This window comes from Caretta caretta, chromosome 2 (genome assembly GCF_965140235.1).
Source record: "Caretta caretta isolate rCarCar2 chromosome 2, rCarCar1.hap1, whole genome shotgun sequence".
Classification (NCBI taxonomy): domain Eukaryota; kingdom Metazoa; phylum Chordata; order Testudines; family Cheloniidae; genus Caretta; species Caretta caretta.
In genome coordinates, this window is record NC_134207.1 from 187375415 (window position 1) to 187394718 (window position 19304).

The 19304-nt window shown below is 42.8% G+C and overlaps 1 protein-coding gene across 10 annotated transcripts in view; it reads left to right on the forward strand.

The window, feature by feature from the left end:
* MYRIP (myosin VIIA and Rab interacting protein) overlaps positions 1 to 19304 on the forward strand; it is a 359689-nt gene that overhangs the window by 42916 nt on the left and 297469 nt on the right. The window lies entirely within an intron of this gene.

A 19304-nucleotide genomic window follows, 5' to 3' on the forward strand; every position in this document is an offset into this window, starting at 1 on the left:
ATATGCACGGCGCAATGGCGCCACTCAGGGGGCCACTGCACTGTCCCGACGGGAGCCGCTAAGGGGAAAAGTTTCCGATGCTCGTGCATGCAGCAGGCGCACACCTAATGTGGAATGGACCTGAACAACACATCTCGAAGAACACCAGTTATGAGAAAGTAAGTAACCGTTTTTTTCAAATATGCAAGCAAACAAACTGTGTGTGTCGGAGGAGTAAGATTAACAGTTGTCAGTAATTTCATTTGCATACTAAATGTACTACTTTATGCCGTTTGTTTTATAGCTCTGTCTAGAGAGTAAAGCTTAATATTTTAACTGAAGTCCCCTTAGGGTTTTCGCTGGTCAAAGTTGCTTGTCAAAAAGTAGTGATCTGGATAAATTCCGCCCAAGAGCTGGAGAGCTAATGGCTGTTTTGGCTGCAGAGTCAGTAAGGTTAGCCTTTAAAGTGCTTTTAGGAACTGTTATTTGTCATTGATTGCAGGATATGCTGATCTGAAAGTGTGCTGCTTACAACTAATACTCTGTTTGGGATCACACAAGGTTGTAGATATTTCACTGATGTCATTAATATATCCATACACCAGCAATACGCCTGAATGCTATTTTGTATTCAATTTATTTCCAGCCTTCTACAGTACACCTTGCCTAACCTGTTAGTAGGTTTGATCCTACGGGGAAGGAGTAGGTGGATTCAGCTGACTCATTATTGCAGTGGGTGCATTATCCCACTTAGGCATCAGAGAGGTGGTGGTGACTTTCGACAGAGAGTGAGGACTAGGGTGCGGGGTGAACCGTTCTGAGGGAGGTACCCAGGTAACAGTTACAGCTGGGGAAATGAATTTTTTCTTCTTTTTTTAACTTTGGCAATAAAGCCAAACCTAAGTATAAGCACCCTTTATTAGAGGGCCCTCTGAACTTTATTGGGAGTGTTCCAGTTGGAGTCTCCAGGAATTTAAGATTAATCTTTAATTAAAGATTGTCATGTGATGAAACGTCCAGGAATATGTCCAACCACACTTGCTAACCCTGCTGTTTAGATACATTTCAAAATCCCACTAGGTGCCTGCCTGCATCTTTAGGTGCCTAACTGTCATTGAAAAACAGGCCCTCGCTATTCTAGTAATGGGAGTCGTATATGTACTTAAGGTTTTATATACTTAATATTGCTCACTGCTGTCTGTTATGTAAATTAACAATCATTGTTTAGCTCAGAATATGTAGAGATAATGAACAGACGTAATGTAAAATCAATATTTAATCTTCGATATCTTCTGTATGAAGAGCCTGATCTTGCTAACTTGATTCATAGGCCTAATCCTCATTCACGTGCATAGTTCTCCATGCATATGAGGGACTACTCATACAAGTAAGGAATACTCCTTTGAGTAAGGCTTTGTAGCATCCAAGTCTGCAGAATTTGGGCATGGTGACAGGAGTTATTGCAGATATTTTGAATATAGTGTGCCCTTTAGTAAGAAAATATTTTACCTTATCAAAAACAATAAATAATCAAGGGTGCCAGCCATAAACATTCTGGCTAAAAACCTTATTCGATATTAGGTTTCCAGTAAAGAGGTTTGGATAAATTATCTAGTATAAGTAAGAAAAGCCTTTTATTTTTATTCATTAAAAGTTTACAAACCTTCAGAGAGACAAGGTTGGTGAGGTCATATCTTTTTACAAACCTGACGATTATACTTACAATATACATCAGCTGAGGCTTTGCCTCTGTAATATTTGAGGCAGAATGGGGGGTGCTACAGAGCTACAATGCAATTAAAAATTGTATTGTAGACTAAACCTAACTGTGTTTCTGTATCAAGATTTCACCCCCGGGCTGGCAAAGGCTTTGGCTTTGTTGGAGGGACATGCTTGTAACTAGTTTAGTGGAACTAAACATGTCATCATATCTAGATTCTCTGACGTACAGTTGCCATGTAGGCAGGGTCAAAATCTAACTTGTAAGTAATGGTATTTCTGTTCATGTTTTTTGTTTATTACTGTGTTTATTACTTCCACAAATTTAAATAAAGCTTGCAGACAAATGCCACACGAGAATAATAGTCAAATGTCGTAGACTGCTAACAATGTGCAGTAGGAAGATATTTGATATGCTATTGCTGTAAGGAAATACTAAATTGTAAATGATACATGTCAAGGCTCTCCGTGTTGGTAGCACAGTGTTGTAGTTTAAAATTTGTTTTTGGCGCTAGAAGGGAATTATCATACTTTTTCAGTTTCTATAGCAACATGATAAATGTTATAGAACTCTGCTTGGTTGTGTTGACCCGTTCGTGGGTCTGCCTGGAGTGATATGACTCCATATCCTAAATGTGCTCATCTTTGACTCTTTCTTGGAAAATTAGGGTTACTATTCAGCCTTTTGAAGTTTGTTGATTTCAAAGCTACTTTGGCAATTAAAGGAGGCTTTTTCTACAGGCAACATTTATAATAATGTATTTGTATAAGAGATGATAATGTGTCAAAAAAAGGGAGCCATTATGTTTAGCTGTTGCCTTCCTTATATAGAAGACATTAACAAAACAACATACCCCAGAAATATTCCAAGGGAAATAAATATATAATTACATTAAAGTGATATTGATGTGAAGCCGAACTCACTGATGTCAGTTGTTTTAATTAAGAGTAAATCAGGGTAAGTGGCTAGTCTTTGTCTGTATTTTTTTTAAATTATATCTAGTTTTAGCTATTTTGGGGACCCTCATATGGAGAAGCTACAGACCTTGGTGAGGTTGGTTTCTAATCAGCATCAGAGGCAGGGCCAACAGCAGCACTAAGATGCAGCACCAGAAGATGGGGAAGTGGAGGAGGGCTGCAGGAGTGATCAGCTGGCTTGTTCTGTTGAGGCCAGTGCTGAGCTCACCTCTGCTATCTGTGTTTATATTTTAAAAAAACTTATTCCTAAATCCTTTCTGAAACCAGGAACTAGAGTAATAAGTGGTGGAAGGAAATAATGTTTTATCATTAGGTAAAAATAAACTATTTGTTAATTTTCCCACTGGTTTGCACCTTGCTAGTCATCACCAAATCCCATTGTGACTTGCTTTGCACAGAAGTATGTGATTCCACAAAGTGCAAGGCAGAGGAGATTCACGTCATTAATGTTTAAATTAGGAAGGGTAAAATATGAAGTGCTGTGCTGGCAGCAGAGAAAGTCATAGGAAATAAAAGAGGACTTCTTAATGTGGGGAGGTGCAGGCTGAGAGCAGCCTAAGGTATCCAAGGGGTAGAGATTCCTTAACTCTGGAAACTCCTCCTTCTCTGAAGTAAAGCAATGGATCATTTACATAGCTTGCAAAGGACTGGCCTTTAGCAGCCCCTAAGTTACTCAGAAGAGTACAGGTCTCTAGATGGGGAAAGGCTAGGTTGAGAACACCTATCCATTTACAACTTCCTGGATTAATTTTAAGACTTTTTCTGCTTCTTAGGAGCAGTTTCAGATGGAGGAAACCAGAATGAGTAATGTTTTTTGAAATGAACTGGTCTAGTGGTATAGTATACAATTTGCAGTTACTATGCATTTGTCTGTGTAGCTAAGATTACAATAAACTCATGATTGGTAAGGGGGCTGCCTAGCCCCACTATGATGATTAGCTGAGCTGAAAGAGTAAGCAGCCAATTAAACTACAGCTTTCATCCAATCCATTTTTATAGATTTATTGCTTAACTTTCAGCATAAGAAATTGTCTGCCCCACTCCTTCAGCAATAATTTAGTTCCCCCATTGAGAGTAAACTATCCCACAAGTATCCTTCCTATTAGTCTGTAAATAACTTGCATTATTTTGGGGTGAAATGTAGCTAACTGAAGCCAGTGAGTGGAGGAGGAGGAACTGCCCAAAGACATGCTGAAAGTGTAGTCAGGTAGGTAGTAGGAAAACCACGAGAGGACACTATTATGAAAGCCACAAAAAGACCAGATGAAGGCAAAGGGTAGCTGCAGAAAGGTTGAGGAGGATGGGATATGGGTCAAGAGATATGGCAAAGAAGAGAATCTGGCAAGAGCACTTTCAATAGATTGGTGAGGGTAGAAGCCAGAATGAAGTGGATCTAGGATAAAGATAGAGGATTTGGAAACCGACTCCCTATGTTGTGCCCGCAAAATTTTCCCATGTACCTATTGTGTGCATATAACAGGTAACTGCAAATACTAATTTTCCTTTTATGGTTGTCACTTACATTGCCACTTGAGAAATTTTGACTCAATATGTGCTCATGAAGGTCTCGATACAGGGACATAAGTGCATGCTTAATTAGTCCATAGTCAGGATACCAGTTAAGCAAAACCTTAAGCATGCATTTAAGACCCAGAGACTGATCAGGGATCCTTTCCTGAATAGGGACCAAGGTTTCCTTTGACTTAGAGAAACCTGTGGGATGAGCTCTTCACATATCTTGTAAAACAAGTTAGTCTATGTCCTATTTGTAGTTGCTGTACACTTGTCTCTGCATCTGAGATTAGAATAGGTCCCTAAATGTTTTTCTGAACTGAACAATAGACTGGGTTGTTATGTGATAAAATGACTTTAATAAATCATGTAGCAGCCTGTCCTTTCATGGTTGAAATGAATTACGCTAAATCAATAAGATATTCAAATGTGTCTCTCTTTATTACTTTAATCCCTGGACTCTTATGGTTGTTACAACGTGTAGAAGCAGCATGACTCAAATGTATTTTTGCTGTGATACTAATTAAAAATTAGAATGCAGAAAATATCTTAATCTGATCCATTGACCAGTGTTCAGGCTCCATGATAAAAAATATGGAAAATTCTTTCCATCTCTATTTGATATATTTCTATGAACAATTAATCTCTGGGTGGAGCTGTATATTAGTGAAGAGCTCAAATACAGTGGGCGTGGTCCTTCATGGAGGTCCACTGGGTTTACGCTGGTGCGATTCACTGGAGTTACAATAGTATAGAATTGTTCCGAATTTTTTTGGTTATTTCAGTCAGAAGCCTGTGATAAACGTTGGAGAACAGTAATTGCTAATGGAGTTGGCTCTCTCAATATGTTCTCCTAGACAGGGAAGGTTGGAGATTGCCTAACTAGGAAGATTGTTCATCTTTTTTTTTTTTTAAAAGCAACTGGGAGACCAGAGCATACTTAAGGGTTGCCAGTAACATGTATTCCTGACCAGAGGCTTATACAAATCGAATAAAGAGATGAGAAATTCTTATTTGGCTTTCATCATACATTAGGGACAAGGAATCCATCTCATAGGACCTCCTTGTGCATTCACGCCCTCTGATGATGAAACTGGGTGGAAATCAGGAAAAGTGAGCATTTGCTACGTTCTGCATTTACATTGTGTCTCTGGAACAAGAGAGATTATCACAAATCCCCACCATTGTATCTGAGAAGATGATTAAAGACTCCTTGAATCGGGAACCATTCAGATATTGAAGCCTTCATGAGGTAGCCTGTATTATTCCGGAGAAACAACCCAGACAAGTTCTGCTGTTTGAGACTTTATAGATGGCATTGCAGAGGAAAAGAGACCTCTTAATCTCTCTCAGAGCCATTGCATAAGAATGGAAAAGCTTAATATGATGCCGTGTGATAGATATGGTAATTTCCTGTGATATCTTTGGGAGATCTTACTAGTTTATTTATCACTGTGGGCTGGGGGTTGTACAAATTCCTTGGGGTAGAGGGACCACAGCCGTTCAGGAACTAAGAACAATGAGAAGTGATTAGGCAGATTCATTCGGGTTATACTATCTCCCAAGAAGCATCACCACCTGGAGAAGCTCGTATGTACTGGTTCAGCCTGGATTCACGAGAGACCAGCAGACAAAGAAAGGACTTTTGGATAAGTAGCCGGAGTTTAAACTGACTTGGGGTCTTTGTTCTGATCCAGCAAATAGAGAGGACCTTCTGTCCAAGAGGAGAGCCCCAGTCCTTAAAGAACGATTGTAAGGACTGACATCAACCAGAGCCTTTGTTGCAATGGGGTGGGAGTGATCTTTGGTAAAGGTATTAGCATGCATTTAGTTTCTTTTATTGTTTTTTTTTCTGTAATGTTTTTACCTTAAGAATAAATGTACTTGCTTAGAAAGAGCTGGGTGGTAACTTATAACTGTGGGCAGTTGTACTGTTTATAGCCGTAGAGGAGAAATCAGTGCAAGCCTGCTGAGGCAGTCTGAGTTGCTGGGGAACTCAGTGTAGGCAGGGAACTGTGCAGCCTGGAAATATTCTGGTCAGGAGGGAGAGAGATGCAGCTCTCTACCTGAGAGAGATGATGGCTTGGGAGCCTTAGTAGGTTCCGTTGCTGGACCATGGAGAGCAAATACAAGTGCAGTTGCCCTGAACTGTGACATCAATCTCCTTCTGTCCTGCTGTGCATTGACACGTGAACACTTCATTTTGAAGGTTCTGCTCTAAATGAGCAAACCATTTGATTGTGGGGGAGCAGCTAGATAGAAAACTGTTCATTGGCTAGTCACGTTATATCTTTTTAGTCCTAGTACCTACTTAATATGTTCCTAAAACTATAGCAGATTATGAGTTTAAGAAACCAATCTGTGTCCTGTGTACAAAAATAAAATAGTTATGTATGATTTTAATAGTCATTCTAGAAATATGGTGAAATTTAATCAGGAGTTGATTAAAAGCTTTCTTGCTGCTGATTGCATCCATCCTGTCACTCAAGTAGATGTAATCCTATAGCATAGTCTTTTTTTAAAGCTAAAGAGAACAGACTTGAATCAATATTATTTGATTGACAGCAGGAATTGCATCTCCTGATAACTTCGCTTAATTTATTTGATTTTTTTTAAGTTCCTGGACTCCTTACAGAAAACTGGTCAAATTCTTCTGTTACATGTGTGTAACGTCACTGCAGTTATGAGATCAGAGTCTTTCTCAGTATATTCCCCCAGTTGAGAAAGCACTAGTTCTTGTTCACTCCTGTGGAAAGTCACCTAAAAATCTAGATGCATTTTATATGTTGTCTATTGTTTATGTATTTTTATGGTTATTAGTTATTGCATTAATTCAGAAGGGCAGAAAGTAACATCCATGTTTCAAAATAGGCCATTGTTCAAATATATTTTATTTAAAAAAAATTGTTTCAGCAACGGTGGATTTATCACATTTTCCCCTTTCCTATTCTACTCATTCCAGTTCTTGACAACATTCCTTTATTAACTGCATAGAGCAGAGGTGGGCAAACTACAGTCCGTGGGCCACATCCGGCCTGTGGGACAGTCCTGCCTGGCCCTTGAGCTCCTGACCGGGGAGGCTTGCCCCCTGCTGTTCCCCCTCCCCTGCAGCCACGCCACACGGGCAGTGGGGCTGTGAGCTCCTGCCGCTCTGAGCAGCATGGTAAGGGGGCGGTGGTGGCGCATGTGGCATTGGGGGTGTTGGGTAGGGGGTACTGGGGGGCAGTCAGGGGACAGGGAGCGGTTGGGGATGAGGAATGGTGGGTGGGGGTTGGATGGAAGTCCTGGGGGGCCTGTCAAGGGGCGGGAGGGTGGATAGGGGCTGGGGGGCAGTCAGGGAGCAGGGGGGATTGAATAGGGGGTAGGATCCGGGGGGGTGCGGTTTGGGGCAGGGGGTCCTGGGAGGGGGTGGTCAGGAGATAAGGAGTGGGGAGGTTGGATGGGTCGGGGGTTCTGAGGGGGGCAGTCAGGGGGCGGCGGCCAGGCTGTTTGGGGAGGTACAGCCTTCCCTACCTGGCCTTCCATACAGTTTCGCACCCCGATGTGGCCCTTGGGCCAAAAAGTTTGCTCACCCCTGGCATAGAGTGAGACAACTATCTGGAATAAACATGGCTACTATCTGTGAATAAACACGGCTACAGGTACGTAGCCTGTACCTTTATATCCATCGGTCCAGGCCTGGTGGATTGCATTTTGCATCTGGATAGACACCCTGAATTTTTTTTGTCACCATCTGGACCTTCATTCCCTTTTCCCAGACTCTTGTTGATAGTGGTATAAATAACTTCCTCTAATCAGCACAACCAGACTCAGTGCGCCTATGCAGGCGAGGAATCCGGGGGATGACGGCCTCAGGAATAAGATAATCACAGGAAATCTGGTAACAAACATGTTCCCCTCTAGTTATTCTCCCTTTAAAGTGGGATTAACTTGAGCCTTCCAAGAACACCAGCTTCACAATCTGTGAAGCTAGATCATAGTTCAAAAATGATCTGATTTTAGAGAGATGATATTTAGATTTAATATGGTTAAAATATTTTTGTGAGGGATAGGATTCAAGATCGAGTCAGTCAGCTGGAGATTCTGGCAGGCAGTCCTCGCTAAATGTGCAAGATTTGTACCTGCATCTAGTAAAAGACTTTTGTGTCCCTCAATGATCCTGTGATTAAGATAGGTAGGGAAGACGCTTCTATTCTGTGCATTTACCTCTCCTGAATGAACCACTTTTTTCATGTTTTTTGTGGGGTGGGGGGTTCTGTTGTTTTTGACAGAATTGACAGCAGTAGAGACAGTAGCATTGAGAAGTGAAGACCTAGTTAGAGGTAGGTTAGAGGTTGATCTAGTGATCATCTGTCTGTTTTGTTTTTGTTAAACACTACAGCAGCCTGCAGCACTATCCAGGAAGCCCTGAAAGTGTTTTGCTGGCTAGGCCTTCTGGATGACAAAGCCAAGAGTTCTCTCAAATTTAATTGCCCTTTAGTTTTAACTAGGGAAGCAGTTCCAGACAGCCCAGAGCAAAATCTTCCTGTCATCAAACATTATAAAAGAGATCCAGCAGAGCATTCACTCATTTCAGGACTCTCACCAGCTTCATAAAGCAGAGTTTCTCAAACTTTTTTTTGCTGATGAATCCCTTTTCAAATGCCGTGTTAAGCACAGACCCCCAACTGAGAAACTGATTGAGAGGGGTATATATGTACTTCATATAAACACATACTGTTAGTAATGCTTTAAGAAAAAGAGCATAAGAGTACTTACAGATATCAGTGAGAGGGATGTGCCTATCTGTCCTTGGTGTGATTGGTTGACATTTTGAAGACCCCCTGTGCAGTTTCTGGGGTCTCAGGACGAGAACTGCTGCCATAAAGGAATGGGCAAAAGTTTCTCAGTCTCCTAATTATTGTAACAGAAATCCATTTTCACGTACTGTGCGGGATTTTCAATAGCACTCAGTGGGTTCTGACTGCTCCCATCGAAGTCAGTGGCACTGATGACTTTTGATGCCAATGGCGTTGATGCTTTGTGAGGTCAGACATGTGCCTTTTGAAAACTCCACCCCCTGTAAGTATCTTGGAATGGAGACCAATGAGAGAGAAAGCGAGCCCTCTTATACTTCGGCTAGTTTCTAATAAGGATGCAGGACAAAACTCTTGGGGTCCAGAGGCTGGGCATTCTTGGTGGAAGGCCCTTAGCTGTGGAACTCCCTACCACAAACTTTACTACAAAATGCCTTTTTCACAAGCCGGTCTTCAACAATGATAAGCACAGAATGGCCCAGCAAGAGCTACTGGGAGTAGGTAACCTCAAGTGTGAACACGTGGGAGAATGGCATAAAACTAGAGAATGACTGAATAATATTGTTCTTTTGAAGATACATGATGTGCCTCTAAAATGTATTGTGTATAGATAGGGCTTTTGTACTGGGGACTTATTTCATTTTGGGGGGCTTATTTTTTTGAAATTTATGTAGATGTCAAAAATTAGGAGGTGGAGGGGTTCCCAGGCTTTCTCTTTGTATGTACAATAATGGATAATGTATATTATATACATTACTCATTATATATACTATGTTTGTGTGTATGTGTGTGTGTGTGATATATACTGTAATGAGTTATCTCTTTGTAACGTTTCCTAGTCAGCAGCGTTTCTCAAATGCAGCCACCAAGGGCTTTTCTTGTGGCCACAGCCTCCTGGGCTACGATTGGGGGAGGAGGGGCAAAGCAGCAGCCCTTCCCCCTCCCTCGTGCTCCTTGATGCACTGTGTTGATTGCTGGGGCTGCCACCAGGGGTTGGGCCGTGCCCCCCCCGGAGACACCTGGGGCACAGTGCTGGAGGAGCAGGCCGCTAGTGATTTCCCTACCTTCCCAGGGGCGGTGGGACTCGCTCAGGCTTTAGGCTTCAGTCCTGAGGCAGGAGGCTCAGGCCGCGGGGCTTCGGGCTCCAGTCCTGGGCTCTGGATGTGCGGCAGCAGGCCCCAGGCTCTGGCCATGTGGCTTTGGGCTCCGTCCCTGGCCCCCCCCACCCCGCTGCCTCCCCTGACTCCTCCCCCATCCAAGCTTGCCAGGGCTGCTGTGAATAGTGATACTTGTATGTTTGTTAATATCACTTTTCACAACAGACATACTAGCTAGCAATAAATAAATTACAGTGATTTGGATGTATATATGTGCATATTTATTTATTTTTCCTAAAACTAATCAAGTATTTTAGGAAAAAGTGTGAGAGCGGCCACCAGCAAGAGTTGGTGGCCGCACCCTTAGGCCATCAAATAATTTGCCCTGAGAACCCTTGCCGTAATAATGCACTTTAATGTAGTACTGTTTCAAACAGCACCACGTTAAAGTGCCCTATGGAAACTTTAGCATGCACCAGAAGGGTCTACATGGACCAATTAATGCACAAAATATTATTGCACTTCACTTCAGTTGTTAGCATTACTACTCTTTGTAGACAAACCTTTAGATTCAAGCAGTGATGAACTGCCAAAAGCTGAAGAACCAGTTCCTTTATTCGCTCCAGGTCTTTGGCGGCCGTTCAGCGGCAGGTCCTTCAGTCACTCCGGGTCTTTGGCGGCACTGAAGGACCCGCCGCTGAAGTGCCGCCGAAGACCTGGAGCGAGTGAAGGACCCACCACTGAAGTGCCACCGAAGACCCCAAGCGCTGCCTGGTGAGTAAAAAATTTAAAAAGGGATTCTCAGGGGAGCCTCTCCAGCCGAGAGCTCAGGCAGGCCAGACAGGACGGTCCCACGGGCTGGATGTGGCCTGCGGGCTGGAGTTTGCCCACCCTTTTAACAACTGGTTCTAAACCGGCTTCAAAATTTAACAACCCCTGAACTGGTACAAACCGGCTCCAGCTCACCACTGGATACAAGTAAACCTTTAGATACAAGTAACTATTTCCTGTTTTTCCAGTGTTTATCTGATGAACCTCAATTTCATTTTTTGTGTGTTGGGATGTTTATCAGTTAAAATAAATCAGAAGCCCTATATTTATAATTCCTAAATACTACATTGACACATTAGAAATTGAGTGGATTAGTAAATCACACCATACTAGTTTGACTAAACAATACATAGTTGTATTGGTTGTAGCAGATATTTTGGAAAGCAGTGTTGACTCACTTTTCCATCCAGTGAAGAATCTCCTAATCCCAAAGCATGCTGCCTTCCACAGAAGAGTAACTGTTTAGCAGCAATTTAGCAGGCAGTTTGTCGTCATTCAGGTCACCCTGAGAATGTGTGCTTAACTCAAGGCTTGGCTACACTTGCGAGTTACAGCGCAATAAAGGAGCCCCAGATGCATGAGCACACTACGTGCCCACACTGGCAAGGCTCGTAGAGCGCTCTGACTCCACGGCTACAGCGCTGCTGGTACTCCACCTCGGCAAGTGGAATAACGTTTGCTGTGCCCTCGTGGTGCTGCGGCGCCAGTGTGACCGAGATGTTGCTTTACTGCGCTCTGATCAGCCTCCGGAAACATCCTATAATCCCCTTAAGTCAAGTGGCCACTCTTGTCATTGTTTGGAATGGGCTGTAGGAATGCGGAAATGCCCTTTGAAAGCTCCGTTTCTGACAGCCGGCTGCTTCTCTGCTCCGAGACAAAGCAACTATTAGTGTGGAATGCTGTGTGTGTGTGTGTGAGAGAGAGAGAGAGAGAGAGGTGGGCGGACGAGGGGGGCCTGCTGCTGTCTGAACTTACAAGACAGCATGCTGACATGTTCTCAGCCCCCCGAAAACCCACTCTCTCTCCCCCCCCCCACATACACACTACACACTCCCTGTCACACTCCAGCCCAGCCCCCCCATTTGAAAAGCACATTGCAGCCACTTGCATGTTGGGATAGCTGCCCATAATGCACCGCTCCCAATGCTGCTGCAAGCGCTGCAAATGTGGCCACACCAGTGCGCTTGCAGCTGTCAGTGTGGACAGACTGCAGCACTTTCCCTACTGCGCTCTCCAAAGGCTGGTTTAACTCAAAGCGCTCTACATCTGCAAGTGTAGCCATGCCCTAAGACTTTTCATTCACTCAGTGTGGTGGGATTTTCCTTAGACTTGTTTGCTTTCAGCATTTTACTATGTTTTGTAGGGGTTGGGGTGTTTTGGGGCAAGGGAAAGTTGGGAAGAGAGAGGGAGAAAAGGGATTGAAAAGGAAAGGGTGATTTTCACCGATGTCTTCGTTTTATGAAACCAAGGGCTGACATATGATTTCTCCTGGTCCCTTTGCTCCATTCGTAAAGTGGGAATTTAAAAAGCATTCATATCCCTTGATTTGACTAGCCTCAGACATGGTTTGGGAACCTAACTTAGCTCTATAGTTTTTGTAAAGCAAGCTGTCTTCAGTATCCAGGGTTTCCTCCTTCTCTCCCAAATGGACACTTTCATTGTAGATTATAGTAGCAATGTAGGGTTAGAATAGGAAATTGGAAGTCAAGACCTGGGTTCTGCTCCTCACTTTTCCATTGAATGACTCTCTGAATAACCTGAGCAAGTCACAAAACTTTGTCTCAGTTTCCATACCTGTATAACAGAGATAATAATGTGTATGAACCTGTGTTTTGCACTCAGATCTATGGATGAAAAATATTGTATAAATGCAAAGTATTACTGTCTCCCTATATTCTGTAAACCTGTTAAATCCCCAAATTGTAGAAAATGCATCACCAGATTAGCATAATTTATTATTAGGTACATTATCAGAGAGATCATGCAAGCATATAGTCATACAGTTCCTCATACATGTCTCTTTCATAATTCGGTTTGTTTTGAATTATTTTAAAAAGGACTATGTGCTTGGTTTTTTTTTTAATTAGAAAAGCCACTTAAAACCTTTGCAGTCACTTTGATTTTTCCATAGACCAGCATATCCAATCATTTTATCTACTGCCGTGTTTAAAACCGAGACCATATATATCTAAAATGGAACCAAGATTTCCTTGTGGACACAAGAATGTGCTCCTAGGTGAATACAGTTTGGTGCGTTAGAAACTGATGACATTTATTTAAGTTTTTGGGGGCTTTGTTTTTTTCAGTAAAATGTCCTGGTTTACTGTTTCCCTGTAATATTGTTAATAGCAGCTTTCAAGTTTTGTACCATTTTGAATATAAAAACAAAATGAAAGACAAATCAGTTTCTCAAATATAAAATGGGTTTCTGCACAGGAATGCAGTGTCCATTCTTTTGTCTTAAAATCAAACAAGAAGTAAAATGGTGGATTAGTTTGTGTAAGAACAATGAAGTAACACTTGGCTCAGGACTCAGTGATTGAAATACTTTTTTTGTTTTTTCTTGGCTTCAAGAAATACCTTGACTCCAAATGCTCTTTTAAAAGGCTTTATTCTGATGTCTTGAAATTAAATGGAATCTGCCTCCTGAGCTAGTTGTATTTGAATACTGCCATTTTTGGAGTCAAACCTTATCAGGTCACCTTACTTTGAAGACATACTACTCAAATACACAATTGCAGGCCGGGCAGTTGGAAACTAGTAAACTGAGCACGTTTGATATGGAGTCACTGAGAAACAACAAATATGGAGCCTCATAATGTTCTGCCTAGTGTTTATGGAGATATAGAGGTGGGGGTGGGCGGGACAGCACAAGGAACTTTCTCCCCCACCACTACTTTAAGTGGCCCACATAAAAGCCAGGAAGAATTCTGGTCCTTTACACTCATGGGGGCACAGGATCTGCTCTGTCTCTGTGTTATGGGCTGGGATGTAGGCAGTCTGGGCTAATGGTTAGAGCAGGAGTTGGGTCTAGTGGGCTGAGCAGGCATCCAGGTTGGGGAACGAAGCTAAGGGTCAGCACTGGAGTCAACTGTCAATTACCAGAGCCAGGGGTTGAGCTAGAGTCAGAGGCCTGTGTCAGAGCCAGGAGTGGTAACTGATGGTTGGAAGAGAGGCACGAGGGAGGGCAGGACCTGGAGGAGAGGCAAGGACCAGGAACAAGAGCTGAGAAGGAATCAGGAACAGGGTTGGGTGCAGGAGGCAGGCACAAGCGGGGTCCAAAGCAGCAGCAACAGGAAATCGCCTAGTTGCTTTTAGACAACTCCTTGATTGCTTAAATAGCATGGTTGGACTAATCAGTGGAGCCAGGCTATTCTCTATTCTGGGGTCCCATGGGTGGTGCCTTGGCTGAGACTGTAGTCCTACTTAGCTTCTCGGCCCCCTCTGTTTCAGTAGACATAGGGTGGAGGCCAGGATGTGATAGCTGTCTGGAAACTCCCAGGCCTGAGTTTGACCTGGGACATCACACTCTGCTCCCCTAGGGACACCTGGCATCCCAAAAGAGGCTGAGGAAAAAGTGTCTTTGTCATCCTTCCACCCCTTCCTCTCCCCCCCCCCCAAAAAAAAATTAATTGTCCAGCTGGTCAGCCAGTCAAGGGATGGGAGCCTGTAATGATTAAGAACACCATATATGCGTAAAAGGATGCCCATTGTCTGTTGTTCGTTTCATGAATATTACTGGATAGCTAGGATAATGTCAGATGGGAGTGGGATAGAGCTATATTTATCATGAATTTCTGTTCTACCACGCAGAGAACTGTTGTTTCTGTCACTGGTCTTATTTTATTTAAAACATTTACTTGTTGTCGAGTTAAAATCACTATTTGGATTAAAAACAAATAAGCTTGAAACAGATGATGAAACTGCTGTGATTTACCTATCCTGTTCCATGTCATGGTTTAGATCTATGCAGATTGTTCTGAAAACAAGATAACTATAGTTCATTTCATAAATGTTTTAGCAGATTTAGATTAGCTGACTTCATTTCTGTACAGTATGTTTTTTTGAGAAAACTGCTTATATCAAGAGTTGACTAAACATTTAAAACCATGTTTTCTTTCCCTCCATCCCCATCCAGTTTTTCAGTTCTAAGTATTTTGCTGCCTTGGCAATGCTTTGTCACCTTAAGGGCATTGCCTGGCTTGTGAACTTCATCTTCCTTGAAAAATATTCAAGGTTCATTTTAATGCAACAGATAGGAAAATGTTTTAAAGACTCTGTTGTCACAGGCTGAAGTATGGGGAGTAAATATGCTGATTCTATGGAAATAATGAACAACAATCTGGAAAACATTTGCATTTGATAAGTATTGTCATTTTTTGGGGTAATTGATCTCCCTAAAGGCAATGAAAAGTTCTCTTGTCAACAAAATTCACATTTATGCGGATGGTAGATTAATACAAAGTTGATTGCTTTTCTAGCAAAGAAAGAACATACATTTTTAGTGTAGCCTGTTGTTCCTTGGAATGTGGGGACCCGATTTTGGTCTTAACTGGCATTGCTGTATGCCAGTCCGCTGGTATAAAGCAGTTCCAGTTGCATGAGGACTCCATTGGCAATCAGGACATTCTCTGGTGATGTGGTGCTCACATTGTGGTTCTTCAGCCATCCTCCTCCTGATCCCTGGTGTAGGGGACATGGTGGAGAGAAAGAGGAGTGGTCAAGGAGCTGCTGCACTCAGTTTGTCTCTGGCTACTGAACTGGATCTAACCATCGTGGGTAGATGGCATAAGAGGGTGGAGTGGAGCCCTGAGTCTGTGCTATCTTGTTCTAGAGACTGGGACAGATGTGCACCCACCTCAGGATTGGGGAGCTATAAAGGTAGCTAAAAGCAACCTTGGCCCCCCCCGCCCTCCACATTGTTTGACCCAAGAACTGAGGCTAGCGTGGATCAGCTGCTGCAAGGTCTGGGCCGCTATGTAAATATTCTACCTTAAGTCTCCAAATCACTGCTCTGATAGCACCCGTTGCTGGTTTCAGCTGTGGAATACTGTTAAAGAGCATACAGAGAATGGTGGTCGTTTTGCCCTTCCAGAGGGCAACAATGAATAAGGGCCCGTCATCTAGAAAATGCTGGGTTTGGGGTATAGATAAAACAGTGGGACATCATCTGGTAAGATAGTAAGAGATTAATTTTTTCAGAGATGCTGCTGTAGGGCAAAGATTTTTTGTTCCCCCCCCCCCTCCCACTGCCCCCTCCCCAGACATGCCTTTTGTGTGGTGAAATATGGCGGCGGCGCAGGCTGGGGATTGGGGGAACATAGGAAATAACTAGAAATGAGGTTTAATTTGAAGGCCAGTTCTACAAGGTGCTGAGCACTGTTAACTCGCATTGCTTTCTGTGAGAGTTCAAGATGCTCAGCATCTAGTTGGGTGCTTAATGTACAGTTAAACATGACTGTACAAATGCCATTATGAGGCTCCATAGTTGTTGTTTCTCAGTGACTTCATATCAGATGTGCCCAGTTTACTAGTTTCCAACTGCCTGGCCTGCAAACTCAACTTGGGTTACAAGGATATGTCCTTTTGAAATGGGCCTGGCAGACTTGGGCTAGCGGGACTTGTGTTAGCGCTCTGAAAGTCGCTGTCTAGACAGCATTTTGAAGTTGTGGCTCGGTCTCGGAAGCCTACCTGAGCTCCAGCCTGAGCCACAACTTCGAAGCGCTGTCTAGACAGCTGTTTTTAGAACGTTAGTGTGGCCCCGCAAGCCTGAGTCTGTCAACCTGGGCTGCGCGTCTCGCTCCGAAATGCTGTGTAGACATAACCTGATTGGTCACCTGGGTTCTTTCCTTTTCACACATGATCACCATTATAAAAGTTCTATAGGTGTCCGTTGTATCCTCAGCGGTACCTGTGCAACCTTGTGATCAGCAGGGGATTTGCACAAATGTAACTGATTTAGAACTTAATTTTGTTGATGTTGTGCAAGAAAAAATAGAATCCCGCTCGCGCTCTCTCCTAGTATTGTTGATTCTGCAGAGCTATTGGGAATAAGAAGCAGTACTTTCATTTTTGTCAGTCAATTAAGAAAATATAACTGTGAATATGCAGTGGAGGTAGATTTGCAGGGTTAAAAGGTACCACTTCTGTAGTCCCTTTACCGAGCACCATCACATTTTACTTCACATTTAACTTTTGTGGAACCTTTGTCTCAGCATCCAGTCGTTGACAGCTCAGATTTTAATACTGATCTTTTAGCCCTCTAAGACAGTGCTGACTCTCATATTCCTTGGGTGAGAAACAAATCAAATTTCATTTTCTGTTTGCACTACTGTTGTAGCCATGTTGGTCCCAGGATACTAGAGAGACAAGATAGGTGAGGTAATATCTTTTATTGGACCAACTTCTGTTGGTGAAAGAGACAAGCTTTTGAGCTTACACAGCTGTTCTTCGGGTCTGGGGAAGGTACTCAGTGTCACAGCTAAACACAAGATGGAACAGATTGTTTAGCATAAGGAGTTAATGTTGTAAGAGACCAATCAAGATGAAGTGGGCAGTTAATACCTCTGCAGTCATAGGACAAAGGAGTGTTGGTGGGTTATGGATTGTTATGATGAGTCATAAATCCAGTATCTTTAAGTCCATGATTTTCAGTGTCTAACGAAGTTATGAATTTAAGCTCCCCCCCCAGGCTCGTCTTTTGAAAGTGTTGTGCAGGTTTCCTTTGTGAGGTCTGTGATAAATAAAGTGGGGGGGTGGTGCCTTTGAAGGACTCCCACCCAGCCAGTTACCTGTAAAATTCCTCTTGGTAGCTGTTTTTCACTTCCTTGACCTGTAAAAGGTTAAAAAGTCCACCAGGTAAAGAAGAAGAAAAAAAAAGTGGGTATCTGACCAAAAGAGCCAGTGGGAAGGCTAGAACTTTTTAAAATGGGGAAAGAAACTTTCTCTTTGTCTGTTGTTCTCTGGGCTGGAGGGACAGAGCAGCAATGCTGTAAGCAGCTTTAAACCAGGTATGAACATAAATCATCAGATCATACCTAGAACTACTTATCTGAACTCCAAATGTGTAAGTAGATCAGAATGTTTAGCTAGATGTGATCAGGTTTATTTTTGTTTATTTTTTAAGGCCTTTGGATCTCCTCTGTGCTAACCCCTGATGCTTTTGTTTGCTTGTAACTTTTAAGCTGAATCCTCAAGAAAGCTAGTTTGGGTGCTTAATTTTTGTAATTGTTTCTTTTAAGATCTAGCAAAAAGCCTAAATCCCAGATTTTTTTCCTTTTTGTTTTTAATAAAATTTACCTTTTTAAGAACAGGATTGGATTTTTGGTGTCCTAAGAGGTTTGTGCATGTTGTTTGATTAGCTGGTAGCCACAGCTAATTTCCTTTCTTTTCTTTTTCAGCTCTTCCCTCTGTGTGCGCGCGCGTGCAAAGGGGCTTGAGGATACCCCACAGGGAGGAATTCCTAAGTGCTCCTTCCTGGGTTCAAAGATGTTTTTTTGCATTTGGGTGGTGGCAATATTTACCAAGACAAGGTCAGAGAAAAGCTGTAACCTTGGGAGTTTAATACAAGCCTGGAGTGGCAAGTATTAATTTTTAGAATCCTTGCGAGCCCTGACCTTCTGCACTTGGAGTGACAGAGTGGGGATTCAGCCTTGACAAGGTCAGATTTGGAGTGATTGTTTTGTGAAAAGTGTTCACCCATAGGTGATATGGTCTTTTATCATTTTTTTTTTTGAGAGCGCATTTTGAGAGCATAGTGATTGTCTTGTTTCACCCATATAGTTGTTGGGTGATTTAGGGTACTGGATGAGGCACACCTCATGTGATAGACATGTGGAGGACCTGTGGATCTTAAAAAAGGTGTGTTGTGGGTGTATTTGATCACTGAGCAGTGGAGATATGTGGTGTTCTGGCAGTATCTGATGCTTCTTTGAGTCCATGTGTCCAGGTCTGTTGGGAGTTTGCTTCTGATGATGAGCATGGTGAAGGGTGGGGGGTTGTTTGAAGGCCAGAAGTGCTGGTGCAGGAAAGATTTTTTTCAGGATGTGCCCCCCCCCCCTGTGTACAGTGCTTAATGATACTCCATATGGGTTCCAGTGTGTGGTGATAGGTGACAACTAGGGGTGTGCGGTTGGAGGTTCCCCCTGACCAGTTCCCCCTGGTTCTGGAAGAAGCAGGTTCTTCCAGAGTTGGGTGGTTCATTCCATGACGTGATCTACTTCTCTGCTGGAGTGTTCTTGTTCGGTGAATGTGGTTTTAAATGTTTTATTTTTTGTATCTGCTTAGCTGAAATAAACCGTCAGTGCTAGACACTTACCGTACATAATTCGAAATCTAAATCTTTTTCATAATTAGCGAAAATTGCTATTGTTTCGGCTGCTTGTTTTTATCC